Consider the following 10,923-nt stretch of genomic DNA (forward strand, 5'->3'; position numbering starts at 1 on the left):
TGGTATCACTATACCAAAGAGTGGCTTTGTATATAATGAACTGATGCTCACCTAAATGACACTGTGGTATACCAACAATACTGTCTAAGCGACTAAATTGTTGATGTAAAATGTAGGAATTATTAATTGAATAATCCCCATGGTGATCTGGAGTGATGTGCGACACTAGAGGTTCTTATAAATGTGGAAGAATAATGGTAATAGAGTTAACACTACCAAATGCTCTAGGAGAATTGGGGAGAATTACTTCTCTTGAACTCTCAAAAGTGGATGCCTCCTTACCCAAACGTTGGGTGTCAATGTAACGGCCACAAGGTGGATGTGGATTGAATTGATGGCTTCGAAGTAAGGGGTTATGTAACCAATCGACCTCACCATGTATGAAGTCTTTGGATTCCACAACATATTGATCATGCGTTTGTTGTGGAAGGAATTACATGCTATGGGGCATATTATCCCAAGGATAATCAGGCATGGCCATGGCTTCCTTGATGTCCTCATTGAAATGAAAGATGGGAGGACGGGAAGAAGAGAGACCACATGATGAAGAGGAGCTACCTAAGGAATCTTCATGAGAGACAAGGTTTTGTTGTAGCAGCTACAACTACCCTCCAAAATTTTGCCTCAACTCCATTTTGGAGCCTCCTTACCAAACATCCTTAGTAGCATGTACTACACTGATCAAGTACATAGGCTTTAGCTGAGTTTCAGTGGCCTACCATCCTGTGCATGTCAACTTGTTTTCCTCTCACCACAAGCTGCCATTCCAGACCTACGTAATTTTCTAGCTAAGATGCTCACTCAAAAGATTGTGCAATTCTGGAGGGGAACCAGCCTTCCCTCTAGAAATTGTGCAACCTTGCTGGGTTTCCTAGTGGGCTCCATAATTGCACAATCTAGCTAGGCAACCCTCCCTCAAGAAATTGCACAATCCATCCTCACACTCGGATTCAACCTAGAAATTGTGCATTTCTGGGAGGTAGTGACCTGCTGACCCCAGAAATCGCACAATGCTTGAGGGACATCCATTCTTGCTCAGCCTAGAAACTGCGCAAATCCCTTTCCCAAGCTTGCAGACTATTACATGTGCATTCAACTTAATCTGTTCCCTTTGAGACTGAGCAATCCTAATTTTCATGCATGGGATGCTTTTCCTAAAACAGTAAAATGAAACATGCAAAAAGCATCCATATATATCCGGAATCTATTTTTAGCAGCTGGAGGTTATATGCAAAGAACGTTTAAGAAACTTCCCTTCAAGTGTCACTTTTTCCTAGATTTGTGGCATGTGCATCATAAGCCTCAAACTTATTTATTCAATGCTGCAAAGCTCATTCCTTACATCGATCTTGGAGCTATGACATCCCACATCGCATCTAGGAGTCTTCAGCACATTTACCTTAGCTTTTTCCAGGTAAGTCTGAATTTCATGTTAGTTGCTTCTTTTCTATCGCTTTTTGTATTTCACTTTGTATGAATGTTGTTTTCTTGGTTTCAATGAATGCTTGTTTCCGTTTTGATGTATGTTAGCTTGTAAAAGCATCGTTTCAGTTTTTATTTGCATCTCACTGCTATCGCATGCATGACATTGTTTTTGTACTAACGGTCGTTGTTGCGGTGACTCACTTCACACATGCATGATTTCCAATTTTTTGAATCTTGCACTCAGTGTTTGCATGTATGATCGTTCACTCTTTCTTACACATAGTATCGCCATGCATTCAAACCTTTTCATGTTTTCTATTTCCCGTCGGCGGGTCTGGGTTGCCTTGGCCTTGACCTTGACTTGCCCAGACAGAAATGTGCATTTCTAAAAGTGAAAGCTCTGCCTTCCTCCCAGAAATTGCACAAATCTAGCAAGCACTAACCTCTATGCTTGCATTGTGCAATTCTAGGAGGCAATGCCCAGCTGACCCCAGAAATTGCGCAATGCATTTTATGGGTTGCATGTCATTGCTGACTAAAACTATGCATTCATAGTTTTAGTCCTCAACAGGAAGGCTAGACTACACATTACGCAGTTCCAGTAGTTAGTCAGCCTCTTGACATCCTAGACTGTGCCTTGTGTAATTTTGGTAGTCAGTCTCCCAGCCTCTGGTGAAAATTGTGCAATCTTCCCAGTTAGCCACCTGGGTATGTTGCATGTCAGTCCTCAAATTTGTTTTTTTCTCAACTGATAGATTTCTTTCCATGAGTGTTTCGATCTCTCCAGGTATCATAGGTGTTCATTTGTCTCTAAACACGTCAGGTTCAATGGCCTCCAAGAGAGTAGGGTCAAAGGACATTGTCGAAAGTGCAACTGGAGATGCAGTTAAACAAGTGTCTATGAGCTTGCCTATCTACGAAGACACCAAGTTGTTCATAGAAAAGGACATCAAGATGAAATGGGAGGACATCAACGACACATTATCAGGCACATTTGAGGAAAATTTGGAACAACATAGGGTTTATGTCAACATCCACAAGTCTGGCTTGTACCAAATTTCATGCAGGTATCCTGCGTTTCCATGTGTGGACATGATCCACTGGATTGTCTCGCACACTAATCCTGAGATGATGACGTTGAGCAGTGTCAGTGGGACAGAGCTTGCTACCTTTAAGGGGAAGGACTATTAGGAGATTTATCACTTTACACAGCCTGTGATCATAATGGAGAACCATTCAACAAACCTAGTAGCATTATAAACTCAAGAGATATCTTGAAGAGCTAGGCGAAAGAGCCAACCAAGTTTAGGACAACACTCGACTAGGTTTACAAGATGAAGATACTGCAAAAGGCATATAAATACTTGGTTATCTTTACATGCCACTTATATGGCCAAGAGAGCACATAGACCTTCCCGTAGATTTTAGTGATTGTGTTAGACCTACTGGCCAATGAAGGAAGACCTTGCAACTATTCCATTATGTTGACTCTTAGGTTGAAGGAATAGGTGACAAAATCTCGGCATTCGCCCAAGGGTCAACAAGCAGAGATATACATCTTCCCTTACATTCTGGATGAAATCTTTTCCCGGCAGTAGTTCCCAAGTTTGAGTTGGGCATGGACACCTTCAGAAACCTATGTGCACAACTGTTACAGATTGTTCTCTGAATGCAGCTTCCGCAGAGTTATCACACAGTTTTCAGACCACTTTTTCACCCCAATGTACAAAATGATATTTGAGCAGGATCCACCTTACATGCCACAAGTAGTGATGGAGGCATTGATCACCATAATGGATTGGTATGCCTCACCCCTTGGTACCTTCATATAGATGTACAGCACGAAGAAGCCTCTGCATGTTTTACCAAAGTTTGCCTTGGAATATCTTGTCATGCAAGAAGTGTCATATCACATCTTGACAGGGTTGTCAGCTAGACTGCACAGGAAGAAGAAGCCACATTGGACCACTCTTCCATTGTGGATCAGGTTGTATGAGATACAAAATATCAAGCATGTTGATGCTGAGATGGAGGAGTTCAAAAGATTCACTTTTGGCGCCAAAATTTTCAATCTATGTGACCCCCATTGCTTGGTGAAGAACTATTGTGCAAGATTGCAATTTCCTTGGATCCATAGGGCATGTCATTGGCCTGAGAAAGACCCATGGAGTTATTGTTATCACTTCTCCAGGTTCAATGGACCGGTTGACATAGCTGTAGAGTGGTTAGCAAAGCAAAGGGAAGAAAAATCTCAAAGAGTAGCATCATCAGCAACAAAAAAGGGTAGAAAACCTGCACGTGACAAACGAAAGAGAAATGTTGTTGATAGCATAGAGGCAGAACAAACCCGCAAGTTCAAAGAAGATTCACTTGTAATGAAAGCAACTTTTGATATTGAGGCTAAGAAGCAATAGCGTGACAAGAGGTTCACGCAAAGGCAAAGAGAGAAATGAAAGATGGAGGAAACAAAAAAGGAGTTGCAAGAGTTGAAGCAGCAACTCTGGGAAGAACAAGAGTTGCGCAACAGGGACAGACATAGCAAGAGGTGCATCATGCAAAGATTGATGAAATTGTGTCCATACATGTTATAGACTCGTCCGAGCAGCTGTGATGGAGTAGACAGGGTGAGTAGTCATAGGAGAATGACTTAGCTCAAGAGATTGAACAGATGCTAGAACATATGGATAAGGATAGGGTGCAACCAGAGTCAGATCAGGATATTGACCTCATGCCTCATAACTGAGTGGTCACCCCACCAGCTTCACCAGATCCGGATGTAGAGCAACTCCCAAGCAATCAATGAGACACAGAGATCCTTGAAGACAATCCAGTGGCAGAGATGCACAACATATATTTTGAAGAGTCACAACACAGAGTCATGAAGTCACGTAGAGTGCCCACTCTAGATGTTCACATATCTCCTGTGCAGTTTTAAGAACAAGTGATCATATTTGATGTGTACAATCATTTAACGACATTAGCCAATGCTACCAAAGCATATTCCAAGGCCACCAGCTCAAGTGTTCGATTCTTGATAGCAGAGAATGAGCCCATGGCCAAGGAGTTACAAGTCAACAAGCAGGGAGGAGAACAGGTTACATCATTGTGAGAGAAGAGTTGATGAGAGCGATAGTGGATGAAGTATTGTCCCTCGAGATAGTCATGCAAATGTTTTATTTCATATTCGACACCATGCATAAGTCAGTTGTCCATCTCAATGATTGGTAGCAGCGTTGTGATAGGAGAGCACACATCTTGTCAAATCTACACATTGATGTCAACTGCATGCAAACATGGACAATGAGGTAAAAAGGATCCCCATTACATTTTCCTAAGATGATGAAGCCAAAAAGTAGTAGAGTTGAAGGCATGCATTCGGAGTCAGATCCGGAACTATGAGGAACTCACATAGCTCATCACTAGTTTGTAGGCTTCACATGCATGGGTGTTCAGAAGGATGGATGTCATTGTGTGCACACATGCGATCCCATCTATTGGCACACTCAATGAGGTGAAATCAAAAACCAAGTTCGAATGGAGTTGGACATGTACTTTGATGAGTTGATATGCATAGCCACAAGCGCAGACTTGGAGATCAGTGCAGACACTATGCATCAGTATGTTGTTGGTCCAGTTGCACTCAAGACTATGATGCACATGTTACCAGACAAGTTGGACAGAGGTTCCAAATATGTGTAACCAGATGCAATAGAGGTGAGAGTTTGCTTTCAGTAGGATGTCACCATTGAGCACACAGACACCATCATGGACTATCAAGCTTGGCATCAGTTCGCCACAGTTGATCATCATGAGGATGTCAAAGAGTTGGTCTTCCCACAGCTGACCGATTCTTAGTAATGTTTTGCATGGCTTTCTCAAGTCTATTTTGTCTCACATGTGTACATGTGCAGATTGTAATGTAACATCTTGTAAAAGTGAAAGACCAAGTGTCGATAGTTGAATGTAACAGTCATGTAGTAATTGAAGAGTCATGAGGGTAGGTGAATAGTCACAAAGGGGGAATGTCAAGGGTCACCTCGCCTTTTGCTATTTGTGGAACCTCATAACTCATTATACATGATTTTTGGATCCATGCTTCCTATAGGTGTATCTTAGAGAAAGCTTGGAGTGTATTATAATGAGCCTTCACTTCTCCACAGTGCAGAGATAGTATCTCTTTAGAGGAGCAAGCGACAGTCACTGTAACGTTCCATTGTCGGGATTAGTGGTTGGTCATAATTGTATGTATGATTGGAGCTTTCACTTTCTTAATATAACAGAGCCAACACATTTCATGCATATGTTGTTATTGTATTTCAGATATCTTGGTTACTCTAATGATATATGTATTCGTTGTTTACGCATGTATGTATGGATTTATCTATATGTGTTTGTATGAATCTTACAGAGATTTGTTGTTGGTTTAACCAATACTTTGGATTGTTGGCTAACCTCCTTTCCATCTTGTGATGTATCTCTCTCATTTGTTCTCTTTCAAGCCACGTGTTGTCATAAGTTTCTAAGGGGCACACTCATACCCCCATTACATGTGTTAGACCCATTCATGCACCTTCATTGACTTACTATGCATGTCACACCCTTGCTACTAATAGGGACATCTAACTCACCTCTGCATGCAACCACGGTCAAGGCCATACCGTACTACCCACTTCTCGGACTCGTACATCAAACGGTCTGAGTTCTAGTTGGGACTTCTTGCCAGGGAGATCCCCTAACCTGTTGGCTAATCCAAACACCATCAAAAGGTTCACATGTGCATCATCAACAAGGGGAGACAGATGACTAGTATATGTGACATCTACTAATGTTGAGACCGATGTTTTCATCAAAGAAGGTTAAATAAAATCACAATAGGAAATGTTAAGTGAGTCCCAATAGATTGATCCCATGGATGATGACAGGTAGAGAATAGGGGTGGTAGTATTTCTCATCTCAACATCGAGAGGAGGGATCACAATGGGTGGTTGAGAGACCTCTTATTCTGGCATAAGAGTGGGACCAAAACCCGCAGGTAGAGTAGAGGTGGAACCACTATGATCCTGTAATACCCTCCTCCCACATTTACCCAAGTAACTGACCAATCAGGGTAAACCTATGACGAGAGGCTACTATGATCAGATTCAACCTCCTATGTGACCTTAATGAAATGGTGTCCATGAAAACACAACATAAAAACCTTTCACATCAACTACATGGCCCCTAAGAACCATCCCAACACTTCAAGAAATTAGCCCCTGGGTCCCACTGAATTTGTAAGGCTCTTGACCTCTAGACGCTCTCATACTATAGGCCTTCCAGTGTCCAAGAGGCTCTGGACGCTCTCATGCCATAGGCATGCCAGCATCTAGGGACTATTTTGTTTAGTTCTATGTCAGCATCCTTGGGATTTAAGCCACTTTTTCAGGCCCATATCCCAGGTCACTTCCCAAAATTGAATGACATGTTTAGAACAATAAAATAACAAGGAAACATAGATACAAAAGTGAATAGTTGAACAAGCCCTTAACCAAACCCCTACTAGCCGTGATAGGCATTTCGTCAAACATATCACAAATATGTAATCTACAGGTGTAAACAACAAATATAAGCATAGGGATTTGATACTTATATGAGAATTGCTAAGAACCAATGTTTCGCCTTATCATTTGTTGCATTGTCATTTATTAGGTCATACATACATTTCCATTCATTTACAAGTAAAAACATGATGAGATCCATACATAGCCACTGTCATAAAACACATATATAACCATCATAATAGCAGCAAAAATACCAATGAAATCACAACCATATGATCCACATATAAATCAACATAATACTCATAGAAATACAAGGAGAAATAAACTCTCATTAATGATGCAAATCCCAAACCCTGGATGCGACTACCACATTCCACTCGACCATAAAATGGTTGAGCCAAATATCTCTTCAGCCATTCACCCCCGTGCCATATTCCAAGCATGATTATGGGACCCAAACCAAAAGAACCAACTAGCAAATTTCGAGGCTAATCCACCTCACCTTCATAAATACAAACCTGGCTTTACCGTGATCCATCCTGAACCACTAGGCCAACACAATAAACATGTCATAACATGATTTACCATGATCTCCACCCAATCACTAGGACAAAGAAGTATGGATGCTATTGGATTTCTCCACCTACACCATCAGGAATTTTCCTATCTCCTAGTCTCTCAAGGTTTACTGCAATCTAAACCTAGATCACTAGGCCCTAAACTGAGACCAAATCTCCAAGCTTTACCACATATCCCAAACTTGGGATTACTCAGTCCAATAGAGAGACAACCACCTCTTAGCTTTACAGTATATCTTGCCATTCACTGGCAAGGATTCCTAGGCCCACCGAGGAAACACAATCCTAGATTTATTACAACCCATAGTCTAGCTCAAGCATCACCAGGCCAATGGCTTTATCTTGATCCACAGTCTGTTTTAGGGACCAGTAGGCCATGTGCTTTATCATTCATAGATCCACCTCACTCAGCTTCGAATCCATTCAGAAATCCAACTTAACCAAAACATGAGAACCCCATCACACCATGGCTATCCAAAAAGGCAAGGGTAGGATGAAAACACTGTCACACCTGGAAAAACCCATGCCATTTCACCTTTCTTTCCTCCTAATTTCCATTATTTTCATAAATAAATGTGCCAAAAATCCAATTTTTCCTTTCCAAAAACTTAGCCATTGACTTTTCCAATTTCCTTAGCCATAATAAATCGATGAACACCCACACTAGGATGTCTTTCCCAACATTCAGCTTGGAATCATCATCCCATCAACGGTGGTTATTATTTTTTCCTTTATTAAATTTTATTACAGGAATTTTCATCAAGACTATTACAAAACTCTCCCCCTAGGGGACACTGCCCTCATTGTTCAACCACACCTATACCTCAACAAAACTGCTAAAAAGAAAACATACTACCCATGGAGATTTATAACATAGCTCAACACAACATTTACAATGATCACCCTACTGAAAAGAAACCATCATGAAAACATAACAACAAGACAACATTATGACATGACACCCATACCACTTAATTGAGCTTTATAACATAGCTCATGGTGGTATTTATATCCATATACATATATCAAAACATCACCAAACATATACAAAAACAAAACTGCTTTGCCTCAACTAACAAACAAAGAAGGATACATAGCCTGCATCTAATCCACCATCTCCCATATAAATTCATCGGGCCCAAAGTGCCTTACTTGGAAACTAGGCAACTGACGAGCAAAGTTCACCATAAGTTCTGCAATTTTACGATGGTTTCAATATTTTATTATGGTTCTTAAAATAGTTAATGGATCCATGCTCGAGTTGGATGATGTGGTATCCCTTAAGGCCCACCTTCCAACAGATATTGTCCCATCAACCTCGGTCCTCAACACCTTATCTGGGATCAAGATAGAGATCATTTGGAGTGCCTTGGAACTTGCATACATCAATGGCAAGCTTCCTCATTGACAACAATGGGAATGCAACAATGTCTCTTGATTGTCATATCTTGCAAGTGACTTGAATTTAACACATTCATTTGTCCTTGTCAAGATGCACCCAGGTACCTTGACACTCATTTACATTATCAATGAGTTGTCTCACATTGGTTAACGATTTTCATCATTGATCGGTAATATAATGATTTCTTTCCATGTTCAACTTCGGTAAATTCATTCGCATGGTAAGAATTGTACAACTAATTTTGGTTTTGATGAAGACTATATGGTTTTATAGAATCAACAACAACTTTCAAAAATACATTTTATTGGTTTCTTGTAGCAGCATGTTCATCTTGTTTTCATTCAACAATAGCATGATGGCACCACTACAACTTTTTTTTCATTCTTTTCATTTTCAAGAAAAATAATACAATTGGGTCTATTTCAGTCAATATGCATTATGCATGTAGTACACAATCCAAATCAGCAGTTCAAACTCAGAGAAAACAACTTTCTCCAAAAATTGACATTTTCTGCAAAAAACATGTGCATGTGCTTACCAAGATCTCATAAATAGAATCTAATTTATTTTTTAAGTTTCCAATTCATTTCCTTTATGCATAAATATTGAAATCTAACCTCCTAGCGCATACGGTGTAGTGTGCTGCACAAGCTCACGTACCTGAATTGACATATAAATGCAAGTAATTTAGTAGTCAATTAAATTACCCAACATTTTGGTGTCGTTGCTGGGGAGATATACATAGGTGTTAGCTTTCAATTTCATCTCATTCTTAGTTGCATCTGTTTAGTTGCATAAGGCTAATTTCATTTTATTACATCCTAGAAGTATATTCATTAAAAAAAAACACTTCAATCACTTACCACCTCCACTATATCATGTGATGCATTAAGAGCCACACATCCCCATATGAATTCCTAGTTTTGCAGGTAGAAGAAGAGGTGACAAAGGAGGTAGAAGAAATGGTTGGAGATGATGACAATGATGAAGATCCTTTTGGGTTTCACATTCAAGAAACTAATATCAATGTTCATATGAAGAACATCCCTCCATCTGTACTTCCTAACTTCAAAGATATGCGATCAAAATACCCAAAAACCTTTCTTTTTGAATTTGAAATAATTTGTAGATCTTATGACTACTCATTACACATTCAAAAATTGAATTTGTTTCCAGCAACATTGAAGGATAGAGCTCTTAAATGGTTCATGACTTTAGGAACAAATTCTATAAGGACATGGAATGATATGAAAAGAGTATTTTTGGACAAATATAAAGATTATTGCATACACCCTGACCTTAGAAATGAAGTCTTTAAGATGAAATGAAAAGAGGATTAAAGCCTAGAATATTTAGTGGAGAGATTTACTTATAATGTGAAAATATCTAAATTGCATAATTTAGGCTCGCACACATTAAAATCTCTCCTACTAAACTATCAGGGATGAATGGATTGATCTTCTTAACCTAGTGGAAAAATGAGATGTCTCTCAATTGTCATTTCAAGAGATTTATGAACTGTGCAAGAACATATCAAGGGGAAAATAAAATTACGGAAGATCCCCTTAAGACCGAGTTATGGAAAGAGTAAGTAATTCGACAAGAGTATTGGTAAGTGTAGAGCCTCTACTTTACACTTGATTATCCACCATTACCTACAGTTTTCCCTCATTCATCTCTCACTTTTGCCTCATTTTCCTTGCAAACCAACCCAGATCATTACATTATATGACTTTAAGCATGATTAAGGAATTTTGCTAATGTGTGACTGTTTTTTTTAGATTTTGACATATTTACAGGCATTCCGCAGCCATCTGCTGATTCCGCAGCCATCTGATGATCCCGCAGCCTTTTTGTTAATCTCAAGGTTCCACGTGTCATTTTTCCAAATGAGCCACATGGGCACTTAGGAATCAAGGTGCTCGAGGTTCCTGTGCTATTTGTTCAGCCATCCACGTCATCTGTACCTCCGGTCAAT

This window comes from Pinus tabuliformis, chromosome J, assembly GCF_031772625.1.
Source record: "Pinus tabuliformis cultivar Carrire ecotype Pingquan chromosome J, CPIR1, whole genome shotgun sequence".
Taxonomy (NCBI): domain Eukaryota; kingdom Viridiplantae; phylum Streptophyta; class Pinopsida; order Pinales; family Pinaceae; genus Pinus; species Pinus tabuliformis.